General features: G+C 33.9%; 1 protein-coding gene across 6 annotated transcripts in view; it reads left to right on the forward strand.

Annotated features, from left to right (window-relative positions):
- Window positions 1-14,202, forward strand: part of LOC150077201 (solute carrier organic anion transporter family member 74D-like) — a 271,883-nt gene that overhangs the window by 187,351 nt on the left and 70,330 nt on the right. For 2 of the 6 annotated variants that reach the window (XM_090386382.1, XM_090386384.1), the window contains one exon: window positions 7,769-7,976. The exons of 3 other annotated variants lie outside the window; for them this stretch is intronic. The gene's annotated coding sequence lies outside the window, so the exon portion shown is untranslated. Of the gene's footprint in view, window positions 1-1,846; window positions 2,150-7,768; window positions 7,977-14,202 lie in introns of those variants that run through there. One more of the 6 variants, XM_090386385.1, reaches the window with a different exon arrangement.

Here is a 14,202-nt window from a genome sequence, read left to right on the forward strand (position 1 = left end):
GTGAGCTAACTGGTAATTACTATGATTAAACGAAATGTCAAAAACCTGTTCAATTTCAAGGTTACTTTCTTGAATGGCAACAAAAATCAGTAAGCATGACGTGTCCTTGTATACCTTGAACTTACACAATATACAACTAATGAGCTCACACCTCATTAAATGAAAGGAAAACATCGTCGGAAGACCACGAAATCTCAAGTTTTGAGTGTACCAAAGATAGAATGCTCTTTGAAAGAAAATTTTGTTTTGAATTCTAGAGTTATTCTTGCTTTTTGCAAACCATCTTATAAAATTTCCATTTATTTTGTGTAAATCCATAAAGGCAGTGATATTGTTTGCAGTTCAGAAACGAATTACCGTTTTGGTAAACTGCGATTCCAGTTTCACCAAATTTACATTTTTATAACCACACGAAGAAGCAAAAAAAATAAAATAAATAAAATAAAAAAAAATTGTTCGTATAATTTTATAAAAGAAAAATTTAGTTTACCTATGTTACAATTCTTATCCAAAGTTATATTTTAATTAAGTGAGTTTGTACATGGTTAACTAAATTGATTTCATAATTATTTAACTACTTTAAAAGTTAAATATTTTGAACAATATTTTTATTAAATAACATATATTTGTTTAGTTTTATAATCAAGACTACTAGTTTAGATCATAATCAAAATTATTGAACTTCTCACGAAATTTCATTCTACTGCTGACATTGCATCATTTATTTATAAGACTTATAATTATTAATGATTATTCTACTTGTAAAAATTGTAAACTAATTAATTTTAAGAAAATAATCCACACTCTTCAGATATTACATTATTTATAGAGTTTATATGAACATCCATACTTATATTTATTTTTTCCACACTTGGATTCGGATCTGATGCTTTTCGTTTATAATAAAATAACGACAATTCTCCACTTTAAAAATAGTATATGTGCAAATGACTGGTTGCTATGGCAACGCATTTGCGATTTAAATTTTTTAATCATTATGCAATTAATGGAAGTAGTCTGAACATTGGCATCTTGATGATCATCGGTGAACAGAGGTTAAAGCAATTTTATTTGCCAAGCTTATTGAATATAAACAGCATAATAAATATTCTGAAGTAAGTCAAGAAAACTTGAGAAATGAAATGCTAAATCCTAAACAAGAGAAACGAAACCATAAATGCTGTCATTTAAAAAACAAAAAAAAACAAAAAAAAAAAACTTGGATTCTTATAAGAAAATATAAAATTCTTATATATATATATTTTTTTTTTCCTAACAAGGACAAAATAAAATAAATGAAAGATAAAATAAAACAATTTTATTTAAAATATATATACATATAATTTTTAAAATAATAAATTATATATTTAAATTTATATTTTTATTTATAATCTAAAATTAAGTTTTAATAAATTATATAATTATATTTTTAATATTTGAACTATTTTATTTCATATTATTAAGGAATATTAAAACCTTTTAGACCTGATACATTTTTTTCTCTTTTTTTTTTGATGAAGATAAATCGAGAAAATTACAGCCTCTGTTCTGAATATTTAAATAATTGAAAAATATAAAAGTATTTACTTGCAGTAACCGATTGGTCAGGAGCGAAGGTGCATAAGTACACGTGCCTTGAGGAATCAGGGTTCAATCCCTTGCCTGCTAATTTCTTGTATTCTCTCTACCTTGTGAACTCTTCTAACCGTGCGGTCGTCCCGGAGCATAAACAGAAAATTTATTTATTTTGTAATTTCTAAAACTTCTCTGCTACACACTTCTATCAGTGTCGAAGAGTGATGCCTTGGAATGAATGAAGAAGATACCAACGTTGTATATTCGTCGTTATTTGTGACTTTGTTGACGATCCTAGCACTATTAAAGGAAGTTCTGCAAGTGATATCTCGCAACTCTTTCTCCAACGTTCTACAATCATTATTTATTACCGTTATCTGCTAAGTGTTCCACCCATGTTTTTCTCGCCTTGAGAAACTCAGATGCAGTAACTGGTCATAAATATCCACCGTGCACTTCAGTCAAGATGCTCTAATAAGTTTGCTACAACACTGACGATGCTGACAGAGTCTTTCCTCATTGACAAAAGTCTACGATACTCCAGCAAGCCATTAGCGTCTTCGATGTCAAACAGGTGTGTTTATTGAATTATTCTATAATATCGCGAATTCACCGTGCTACAGAGCTCAACAAAACCAATTTGATCAAAAAGAAATCTCCTGTTGTTAGCTGTCAATTACCCATAAAAGCGAAATTGGTTTCGTAAAATAACTGATGGTGACACGTTCTTACTTGTTTTTGCAGAGAGATTTCTCTCGCTTGTTTTCTTTATTATAAAACTTCTCCTATTTATTAGTTTGCATATGTGCAAGTGAGTTCAGCAAAGATAGTTAGTGTAAATAAAATTCACAGGGTATATTTCGGGCTTAGGCAAATAGGATTAGGAGCTAATCAGCCACTGGCTTGGTTCCGGCCCTATTTTATAGTAATAGTCTATATTACTATATATTCTACAGTAACAAAATGACTATATATAGTCACCTCTACCATTTCTTAAACTAACGCCATCTGGCGAAACTTCCCAGAAGTAACAGAATTCGATTAATAACAATTTAAGAAGTTTGATGAGGAAGAAGATGCACAAAGCGGATGTATGATTCCATTAAAAGATGAAAAATTGCAACTTAATGTTTTTATTGTGTTAAAACACCAGAACGATGCATTGTAGGCAAACCTGCTTTACTTTTCCTGTAATTATACAAACTATTGGCATCCGAATTCTTTCGTTATGCAGTTAGGATTAAAAAAATAAAAATGGTTTCGCTCGGATTGTTCCAAGAACTGTTGAGACTCGCACAGCACGTGCGTCGAATCCTTTGCTTAAGCTCACTTGCTCCTTTCTCATATACTTTATCATGTGCAGGGATTTAAGAACACCCTAGTTGTTTACCAAAGTTGTGATGTGATTTTGTTTTGTAAGTATTCTTTATTATTTTTTTTTCTCTCCTACCTCCGTTTGATGCCTGACAGTCTGTCTCCCGGAGGAAAATGTTCTCCATGGTAACAGAGACCAAGGTCATTGCAAGCAAACTGCGCAAACGACGCTGTCGCCTAATCTGGTATATTCAACATTATCATTCTTTGCTTCGTTATCAACATCAGGCGTTGCAGAACAAACAAAAAAGAAAAGCTTGTTTTACAGTTTCTTGAAATATAAATTTTGTCCAATCTTTCCTTGCCCCGTGCTGTGGCAGTTATAAACACATAAATATACTGCGGAACAATAACATGGAGACAACGGCTGCGTATCAGGTTTTACTTTGTAGCGTTCTGAGTGTGGTCGTCATATATTGGTAGCGAATTAAGTGGAAGTGGTCTCTTTAAGGAAAAGCAACAATTGATGCAGAACGGTGGTTAAGAAGATCAGTTATGGATCAATGAGCGTTATGTATTTTCTCATATCTCCATCTTTGTTGCTTTGTCTTTATCCGGCACGTGCCTACGATAACTTAAGACTATTTTACGATCACAAGTATCATCTCGAATCTTGAGAAATAAAAGGATATTTTTTAAACGAATTCTCAACTCAAGGTGTATTGAATCTTCATTAGTCCTTATATCAAATTAAAGAGAGGTAAGTCTTTCATGACCACCCTCCCCCCATAAAGGAGGTCAAGACTACGCCTTCTGTCAATCGTATTCCCAATTTTAACGAGGACATTCGCGTGGTGTATGTGTGATTTCTTCTTGTTTTAATTATATAAAATTAACACAAAAAAATTAGCTCTTTTACTAAGTTGAAAACGGTGATCGAATTATGATTTTCTAAACCCAATTAAAAATATATCGAAGGAAAATAAACGAGAGAAACAACTGGTAATAATAAAAGTTTTTGTCGTATTCTTTTAGAATTTTCAAGGATTTTGAAATCTAAAACTAGAGTTCCTGCGATAGATCTAATTTCCTAATATTTTCGTAATTTATAAAATTTATATATATATATAAAATTAAGTTCTTAACTGCACGGATAATGCAAAATACGAGGGCCAGTCAAATTAAAACTTCCAAGTTTATGTTAAAACAACACTACTAATTCTATAACGCATTATTGTAAGTGGGCCAAAGCTAACTAGAGTAGTGCAATACCAAGGCATCTCTCGGCCGAGGCTTCACATTCTTCAATGTGAAGTCAGTACGCGAAGCAGCAAACTTAGTTTGCTTAACACTACACAACGAAAAATGGCTTTGACCACATTCACAATAATAGTTTTTAAAATTTGGTGAATACAGATGTTGAAGTAATACTTCAAATGGAACCTTCTGTACTGAATCATGTTGCTGGTGCCTGTGGATAATCATCATTAGCAACTTTTAAGATAATTTTTCCAGCATTCTTTTATGATTCGCAGAAATGCCATTTTGGAATTAATTTACGCTTTGAATGAAGCCTACTTTCTAATAATTTCGATATGCTCAATGGAACCTTTTTTTTAAATCTTGTTTAGAGACGGTGAGTCTAAATAAAAAAATATATATATAACATTAAGGATAACCTTGGATAACCTCTAGGAGAAAGTGTGCTAAAAATCACCTTGCAGACAAATAGAGGTACACAGCATCAGCTACTCTGTAACATTTAAAAGAAGTTTAGTTACTTATTTTTTCATTAAAAACTTCACCAAACTATACGGATTACAAAAAAACATAATCAAATTTAGTGTCATTACAAAATATGGCCTACTTTTTTTTATTAATAAAATAATCACGCGTGAAGAGAGGAAGACGCTTTCTTCTTTCAACCAATCAAACTAAAGTGTGGCGTTAAGTAGCTAAAGCCCACATAAACGATTAACAGTAACTACTTATTTCCTTTTTCTTGACGCAGTGGTGTTGCTAAGACAACTTCTAATGGATGTATGACGTAAAAAAAAACTTTTCCTTATGCTGATGACGAATCGCGCATTCTCTTTAGGTCTACAGATCAGCTGTTATATGGTGGAACTTGTTTGCGTCCATTGTTTGCCTTTTGGATTTTTTGCATTTCGCAAGTATCTCTGCCTTTGTTCCAGGTATATTAATCTTTATTTTTATGAAAAAGTTAAAAAAAGAAAAGGGCCTTAAGCGAGCCGGGATGTGGTAATGGTCTCCCCTCTTTCAGATAACCCTTTTCTACTTAACTATCTAGAGAATTACGTCATAAAGTGTATTCTGCTTTTAAATAAATTAACGTAGCTTAGAGAGGAGGATGATTATTTTTAGTTAGAGGGCACTATTGGGATAATATACCCATCAGCAGTGGGCAGTTGTCTATTCCAATAGTGGGAGCTGCGTGTACTACGCAGGTGAGACGGCGTAGAAAGTCAATTAGGACTATCTCGCAGAACGAGGTGGATGGGTCATAACTGTTTAAGCAGATAAATGGCATGTGGATAGCCCTTTTAACGAACATTTCTTCTTAAGAAGCTAAAATATTATTCGGAGGTTGGACATCACGAAATGTTCTCCTGCATGAGTCCAGAAATCAATTGCGTTAGAATTGAGAAATCCACGATGAATCTTTAGCCCAGTTTAAATATTTATGAAATAAAACAACAGAATTCTTTGTTTCAGACCGTGGATCAAATTTATGCTGGATTAATCAACAGTTACGATTCATTCATAACTGCCATGTAAAAAATAGCATTAATATGAACTCTTTATATGGACTGATTAGACAAAAGCTGACAGCTTGTCTGAAAAGTTTCTTTTTGCATGACATTGATCTCTTAGATTATGCTGCTGTCACGAATCACTGCCAACTATAAATAATCAGCACTTATCTAGATTAATAAAAAAATATCAACCTCGGTGTGATAAAGACAGAACGCAGCCTATTTTTATTTTTCTAAAAAAATACTTTTGAGTTCAATACATGCCCTCCATTTAAAGGAAAAAAAAAAAAGGAAATACACACAAAAAAAAGTTCGGTTCTCTGAAAAAGCTATTTAGTTTCCTTTAACTCGTCAGTGCTTGAAAAGCGATGTTCATGGACTTGTTTCTTCAGGTTTCTGATAATAGCAAATAATCACTAAAAGCCAGCTCTGGACTGTAGATTGGGTGTTTAACTCCAGGAATTCCAGTCTTACAGACACAGCATTTGATCTATGGGACTTGTGTTCATAAAGAAGCGGGACACCCAGTGCCAGTTTTCATCTTCCCTGTTCCTTTATTGTCCTTTCTTAAATTTTTTAAAGCAGAAACATAGCCATCTCCAGTGATTGTGGGCTACATCTAGGATATGTGGCATGTAGTCTATCAGAAGAATTCCTTCCATATCCCCAGAAAATTGTGGTTATGATCTTCCTGGAGGAATGTTGAGTTCTGAATTTTTTGGGAGGTGGTGACACATATTGTCTCCATTGCACGGACTCCTGTTTTATTTCTAGATCCAAGTTTCATCATTACTTACCATTATTAAAAGACATTCTTGTGGATCTGCATCATGCATGTGTAAATTTACCTCACAAAATTTGACCCCTGGACTGTTTCTGAAGAGGTGTGAACGTTCTCAGCACCCAGGGAGAAATGGCCAAGTGTTTATGGACGATGGTCACTACCGACAAGTCAGAATTTGTATATTCTCTGGAAATCATTGAAATATATTCTGCATAAGAAAGCCTTCACATTTTGATGCATTCCTGGATGTGTCACTTCCTTTGGTCATCTGCAGCGGCAGTCATTTTCTATGGATCCTTGACTCCATTTAAACTAGTTATGGCCAAAATTTTATCTTGTATTCAGAAAGGAACGAAATGCCATATACAGCTTTCATGATTGCCTTCCTTTCTTTGGTCAAAATTTGATAATGACCCGATGCTCCAGTTTCGTGACCTCAATATTTTTCTTTGGGTTGGCTAGTTCTGTTCCTCTGTATTGAGTTGAAACTCAGCAAATCAGGTACAGATGAGAGCATGATAAAAATAGTTATTTATTCTCATATGAAGGATTTGTGCTGAGTGACGGAACAGAATGAGAGTGGGTATTCATAATCGATATCTTCTGTTTTCTCTTGATCTCTTGCCAATTCCATAGTGCTGTCACTGAGAGTACTGGTGTTCGAACACTCAGCAGATAAATAAGCCAGCAGGCTAAAATTATAAATAAATTATCTATGCTTTTTTGTGCTCTTTTATTTAAAATTATTTTAGTCGAGTTAAAATAAATATTTAAATTTTTTTTCTCATTTAGCTGGTTTAATTTTTTTTTTTTTGCTTTACTTATGAATATGCAAGTTTCTTTCATATCATATCAGACTTTTTAAATATTGAAATGCAGCGCTGTGTTATCTAACAGCTAAATGCAAAACGTTTGGATAGATTTTTTTAAGTGAATTTATTTTTATGCATAGATCTTTAATTGTATTTTAATGTACATTTGTTTTGTGAATATGTTACTGGTGTATGAAAAAGAACTGATTCAAATTAAAAATAAATGTGCTTTTGAAGCAGTGACAAACGTCATCAGAACAGCCATTTTTATGAACTTCTTTTCTATTACTAACACAACCCGATTTGATCAAAATAATGGTTTCATGTGACAATTTGTCGCTACATCTTATGAGGAGAGTCAATTTATTATCCTTTTAAGAAAGTTTGGTAAGTGTTTGTTTATTTGTTTGGGACGCGTGTACCAACTGACCTTGGTAACATTTAAGTCTGATTTCTATGGAGGCACCACTGGGAATGGAACTGATTACTTCCGTGTTTCTGCACAGGTTGCCAGGGCAACGAGCTTCCTCCGTTATTAGACACGGTGCACCATTAGAGGCTCTAGTTGCTCCTTTGCAGCATGAGAGAAGACACGTAACAGGTGACATGACTTTGAAATCTGTAACAAGCCCATGCTGTGTGCACAAGCTGAAAGTTAGCGAAATGTTAGACTTTGAATTTTTAGAAAAGAAGATGCCCAATAAATGAGGAAAGGTGAGTAAATATTGTCTAGTAATTCTCTTGTGTATTTATTAAATGTTCGCTATGAAACACGTGGTAGTCTTAAAGAAAAAAAACATTTTAAGTGATGTGGTGTTATAATTCAGTAGGAAGAAAAGAAAGACTGGGAGCAAGGAAGGTGGATGAAAAGAAAGCAGATGTTAAACAACAAGTAAAAATAAATGGAATACAAATGATAACAAATATTAGCTGTTCTTATTTATTAATAATTTCCAGGTAGAGATTAATATCACATCGTGTAAAACATGAGGCTCAGATTTATTATAACTAGTAAAATGTACTAATATTTTACTAATAAGGTTTATAGAGAATACAAAAGGGTGTAAAAGATGTAGAATTTTAAATCTATTACTAACAGTCAAAATTTGAATTATTGAATTTATATTTAAAGTTTATTTTTTTTTTAAATTAAGTGCTATAACTATTATTATGAGGTAATTGCAAACGAAACCGGTTTTAATAAAATTTAGTTACTCAAACAATGAGATTGAAAAACTGTGGTACACTGCTTTAAATATCTTATTTAGAATCGTACTTATTTAGAATTAAATAAGATATAGTTTTAAATAAATTAACCATGATTTGGAATAGATTAATGCAGTAATATCATTATTTATTAAATAATAAATATTACTTTTTTATTATAACAAATAATAAATATCGTTACTTATTTATAATAAATAAATGTTCTTATTGTATTAACGTGTGTATTTTTAACGAAAATTTTAGAGAATTGTATTTAGGTAATTCGATTTGACGCTTACAAGTAGAATTCATTAATGCGTTGAGAATTAAATCACACACTATTAAGGAATAATTTAACTCTGTTTCTCTTCAGAATGACTCAAAGACTTCACGTATATTAACAGAAAAATAAACATAATGAGACCTGGTCTTTGTTTATACACCTCCGATTTTAAAATTTTGCACCTACTACTGACAGCACTCCTTCCCTTCTCTCAGAATGTTATACCATTCAATCAAATCCACAGAGTGCTAGTAGGTATCATCTACTGTTCTTGCAGGGCCAGCGGGCCGCAAAAGGTGCTCCAACGGATAGCAGGCCGCGTTAATGCACACAACACACCATTCACATTACGAAGGGAGAAAGTTTAAATATTTCCATGCATTTTCCCTTGAACAAAATCACACAAACTCATTACCAACAGTTATGAAGGTTCGTATAAGTTAGGAATTTTATTTTAATTTTATACAAGTGTATTTTCTTTAAGTGCCATCACTTACCATTATATTCAAGTAAATTTAATACTGTTTATTTTGAAAGTTGAACACTTATTTGGTCGTAAGAGGTCAATTTTAATCCCCAATTTCTTGAACTTCCTGGATTTCTGTTCCTCAGATGCAAAATATTCCATTTAGACGCACTGAACTTCGGCTACAATTTTCCAGACGTATCAGTCTGGAAAAGAGTGCCGACCCCATATAAACGTGGGAAGAAGGCGAAGATAAAGAAGATCAGTAACTGACCTAAGTCGTTTTAAAGTAGCCCAAGGCTGGTCGTTAAGTATCATTCTTAACTCGAAATTATCCAGAGGCATTGAGATCTTCCCTTACATTGTTGTCAATGCAATTAAGGAAAATTAGAAACAGAAGGGGCCACAATACTGATCCCTGAAGGTATCCAATTGCTACGCTTGTCCGCTATAAAGAATGTTCATTTATAATTGCCGTCTGTCCTCCGTCTTTTAGCCATCCCCTAATTTTATGAAGAATTTTACCAGTAATTCCTCTTTTCTACAATTTATAGAATTGTACAGTAGAAATATAAGCGTATTCTACATTAAGAAAAAAAGTTTGTATAAACAGATGTCTCAAAAGTCGTTATTCTGAGATACTAAACATAAATTATAAAAACGTGTCAGAAAAATTTCAAATTTATGTCAGAAAAATATGACTGTGTTAAACGGGCTTTAAAGGAAACGAAACGAAATATCAACACGGATATGAATAGTGTTCTTCTGCTATATTAATCATAACAATTACTCATTTGTGAATAATATAGCAGAATATATACTAGCAGTGCCAAACAGCAATTGTAATCATTTCACTGTACACCTGTACAACATTTGTTGCTTATTGCTCCTTAATTTAACCAGCAAGACTTTCAGGAATGGCATACCTGCAGTTTCAACGGAAACACCTTGTGGGAAGCGTTGGGAGACACACACACACCTTGGAAATCGGCAGAGGATGTGGTTTATGCACGACGTTGCACCAACCCACTTTTCCCGTGATGTTTCTGACCTTTTAAATACGGAGTACAATAACCGATGGATTGGTCGGAAGAGCTCCACACAATGGCCACCACCATCACCCGACCTCACACCCTTAGATTACTTTGTGTGAGGTCACATGAAATCCATGGTTTATTCTACGCGTATTACCACGCAAGACGAACTGAGAAATCGCATTTTGAAGCTGCTGAAACCATTAATAATAGTTCTGAAACGATACGACATGCCAGGGTATCGCAGTGAACAAACTGGAGGTCACTTGGAACAGCTGCTTTAGATGTTTACCTTTTTTATAGCTGTATTTTACTTTTTTTATGTGTTGCAATTTATGATTAATAAATAAGTTATAAATAATTAATTTATAAATAATTTATTAATTAATGATTAATAAATAAATAAAAGCAACTACAGGAAATATAATATAAACGTAAAAGGATAAATTATTTATTATAAAATTTATTTTGAATAATATAATTTCAGTTTTTTATTTATACGAAATAATATTTACGAGTATTTCCTAAATCTCATTTATGTATATGTAAATCCTTTCAAAAGGCCATTAAACTGACGTTATATTTGCTTATTTAAATTCATTCCATATGACGTGCGAGATTTGTTGTAACTGTTATGAATTATTATTGCCTAAATGGCCAAAGAACCTGTGACTTAAAATAGGCAGCAAATACCGAACTGTATATCTTTATAGGCAGCAGCAGCAATTAGTTTATTGACCCTGCAACGTTGGATGAGGACGTAGGGTTTCTCAGTATCGTAGGGTCAATAAACTAATTGCTTCACAAAAACGTGGAGTTCATTTAATTAATTTTGATTTTAGCTGAATGTGATTTTGCTTTCACCGAGTATATATTTCTCATTCTGCAAATCGTTTAAAACGTCTTTCTTAATGGGTGTAAGTATAATGTCCCTTACAGTCCCTCTTTACACAGACTCGCTGAATACGAGGGGCCATTCCGGTTTCAGGGACACCTCCTCCCTGCTTTCTTTCCTTTATGAACTCCTGCTGTCTTCGTTAAATAGACGATGAAGTTCAATAATTCTCTCTATTTCTGAGGTCATCTACTGCGTAATGTTTTTCTTATAATGTGTAGTGAACGTGAGGAGAAGATTGAGGGGAGTTGTTGAACAGTTCTTATCTTTGCTGGGGCTCCCCATAGGGATAAGCGAAATCACCCGAAATACCTCAAGATGCCACTAGACGCACATGATGCAATCAAAATATCCACTGTATGAAGAACTGGAAGAGATTACTGAAACTGGATGTCGCAACGGCGGATGTTTGCGAGGTTCCCCTTGGGAGTATCCACGTGGGTGGTTAGAAATTTTGCACACAATGTATTGGCACGGAATCGTGATATAATAATGAACTAATTTAATGACATTTAGCCTTTGCTGTTTATGAACGTATCATGCTTCAAGGGGAACTGAACTGCTTTATCATATCAGTGAAGTGATTATTTTTCCCCTTCTGCAAGGTTGTTCTACTCTTACTTTCTTTAGATAACACTCTGTGGGCTGCACTGCCTTTGTCATCGGACGCAGTAATAATTGACAAAGGATAGTATTTAGAAAGTTATCATAAATGGCATGCAGAATAAAAATATAATCAATGCAAGCTTCGAAAATCTATGGGTAGAATAGTTAAAATCTAAGAACTGTACAACCAGCGAAGAGTAAAAGCTGTCTTTAATTTCTCAAATGAATACAGATAATTAATGAATACAGTGACTGAATTTTATGTGCGCACTAATAACAAGCTTCAAAATGATAATTATTATCACTGAAAGAGATCCATATTCATAAATGATGTATTGATTTAAAATATCTTATTTCTTGGATTATTTTAAAATAAATTTACTTAAAATTAACTTTAAATATAATTTTCTATTAAATAATTATTAAATATAAAATTCCAAGTTCTACTTTACGTATTTCAGTTTACTGTTCGGTACTTGCAGTGCTTAGTGCAATGTTTCAGATTTTCTCTTGTTTTTTTTTTCTATACTCAAATTAAACGGATATCTTTACGTGTTCCTTGTTTATAGGAATATTGTCAGTTTAATTTCTATGAAAATAATTTAATTTAAAAATAATTATGTAAAATACCGTAAGCCCAAAATACTTTTTTTTTAAACCAGTGTTTTTTTTTAATATTATTTTTTATTTAAAACTTTCATGAAGTGAAATGACTAGCATTGAATTTTTTATTCCTTTAGTTGTTCAGTGGTCAGTTGTCAGTGTGAACAGTTGTTTCTTTGGCGAGTCTTTAAATAGTAGTAGTAGTAGTGGCACATGATGCAAGAAAGCAAATGTATGAGCTTATGCAGCATCAGCCAAAAAAAAAAAAAAAAATCATCACACCATTCCCTCCAAATGCCTGTCCAGTTCCTCCTTAAATTTATTTAACCTATCAACTTCCACAACGACAGATGGAAGTTTGTTCCAGCAATTAACCACCCGCTGGCTAAAGGCAAATTTCCGCACATCTATTCTACATCTGTCCTTTCTTAATTTGAACTTATGTCCCCGTAGGTTGGTAATCTGAACAAGTGGAAGGATCCCATCAGAATTCAGCGTGCTCAACCCATTCAAGGCCTTATAGACCTCAATCAGATCACCGCGCAGGTGCCTAGTCTCCAGCCACTGCAATTTGCAGAACTTAAGCCTCTCTTGGTAAGAGAATCCCTTCATTCCCCTCACCAATCGTGTTGCTCTTCTCTGTACACGCTCAAGCAAATCTACATCCTTCCTAAAATGAGGCCTCCAGACCTGTACGCAGTACTCAAGGCGTGGCCTGACCATTGCCTTATACAGAGGGACAATCACCTCCTTTGCCCTGCTAGCAAAATTCCTATATATCATTGACAAAACCCCATGACCCGCCCTAGCAGCCTGTCTGCACTGCTCAGAAAACTTCATATCTGACTGCACAATTACTCCCAGGTCTTTTTCATTTTCTACCACCTTAAGTGTAGTACCACACAGTTGGTACGTTTCTCTGGGGTTACTTCTACCCATATGCAGTACTTTGCATTTGTCAAGGTTGAACTTCAGTTGCCACTTCTTAGCCCATCTTCCCAAATTATCTAGATCCTGTTGCAGTAGCACACTGCCATTACTGTCATTAACAACCCTGCCAACCTTTGTGTCATCTGCAAACTTCGACATTAAGCCTGATATACCTTCATCAATATCATTGATAAATACACAAAACAACAGTGGACCCAACACCGAACCCTGTGGGACTCCACTAATAACATTAGTCCACGAAGAGCAGCACCCATTGATTACCACCCTCTGTCTTCTCCCACTTAACCATCCTTTTATCCATTGTAGCAACTTACCCTTAATACCATTCTGCTCCAATTTGTACAATAGTCTTCCATGCGCAACAGTGTCAAAAGCTTTCCTGAAATCCAAGTATATGATATCAAAATTATTTTTTGCATCCAGTTCCTTTGTGACCACATCATAATAACCAATCAAATTTGTCAGACAAGACTTTCCCTTAACAAACCCATGCTGTGTTTGAATTATTGCTGCAGTCTTGTCTAGATGATCCTGCAATGCATCTTTAACCAGCGACTCCATTATTTTACCCGGAACAGAAGTTAAACTAACTGGTCTGTAATTACTCGTGTCACCCTTCGATCCACCTTTGTGAATTGGGGACACATTTGCACATCTCCAGTCCGTGGGAACCTCCCCTGAGTCCAAGGATGCTCTCATAATTATGGCTAAGGGTTTGCTTAGTTGCTTTGCCGCCTCCTTTAAAATAACTGGATAGATCCCATCCACCCCAGGTGCCTTTCTTATGTTTAACTTCAACAATTTCTCCTCCACTTTGCTCTCAGTTATTACAAAATCATTAAGCACACTGCTACAATTTGATAACCTTCTTCCATTTTCAAATTGTAATAATTCCT

Source organism: Mastigoproctus giganteus, chromosome 12 (genome assembly GCF_048544385.1).
Source record: "Mastigoproctus giganteus isolate SK-2022 chromosome 12, ASM4854438v1, whole genome shotgun sequence".
Classification (NCBI taxonomy): Eukaryota; Metazoa; Arthropoda; class Arachnida; order Uropygi; family Thelyphonidae; genus Mastigoproctus; species Mastigoproctus giganteus.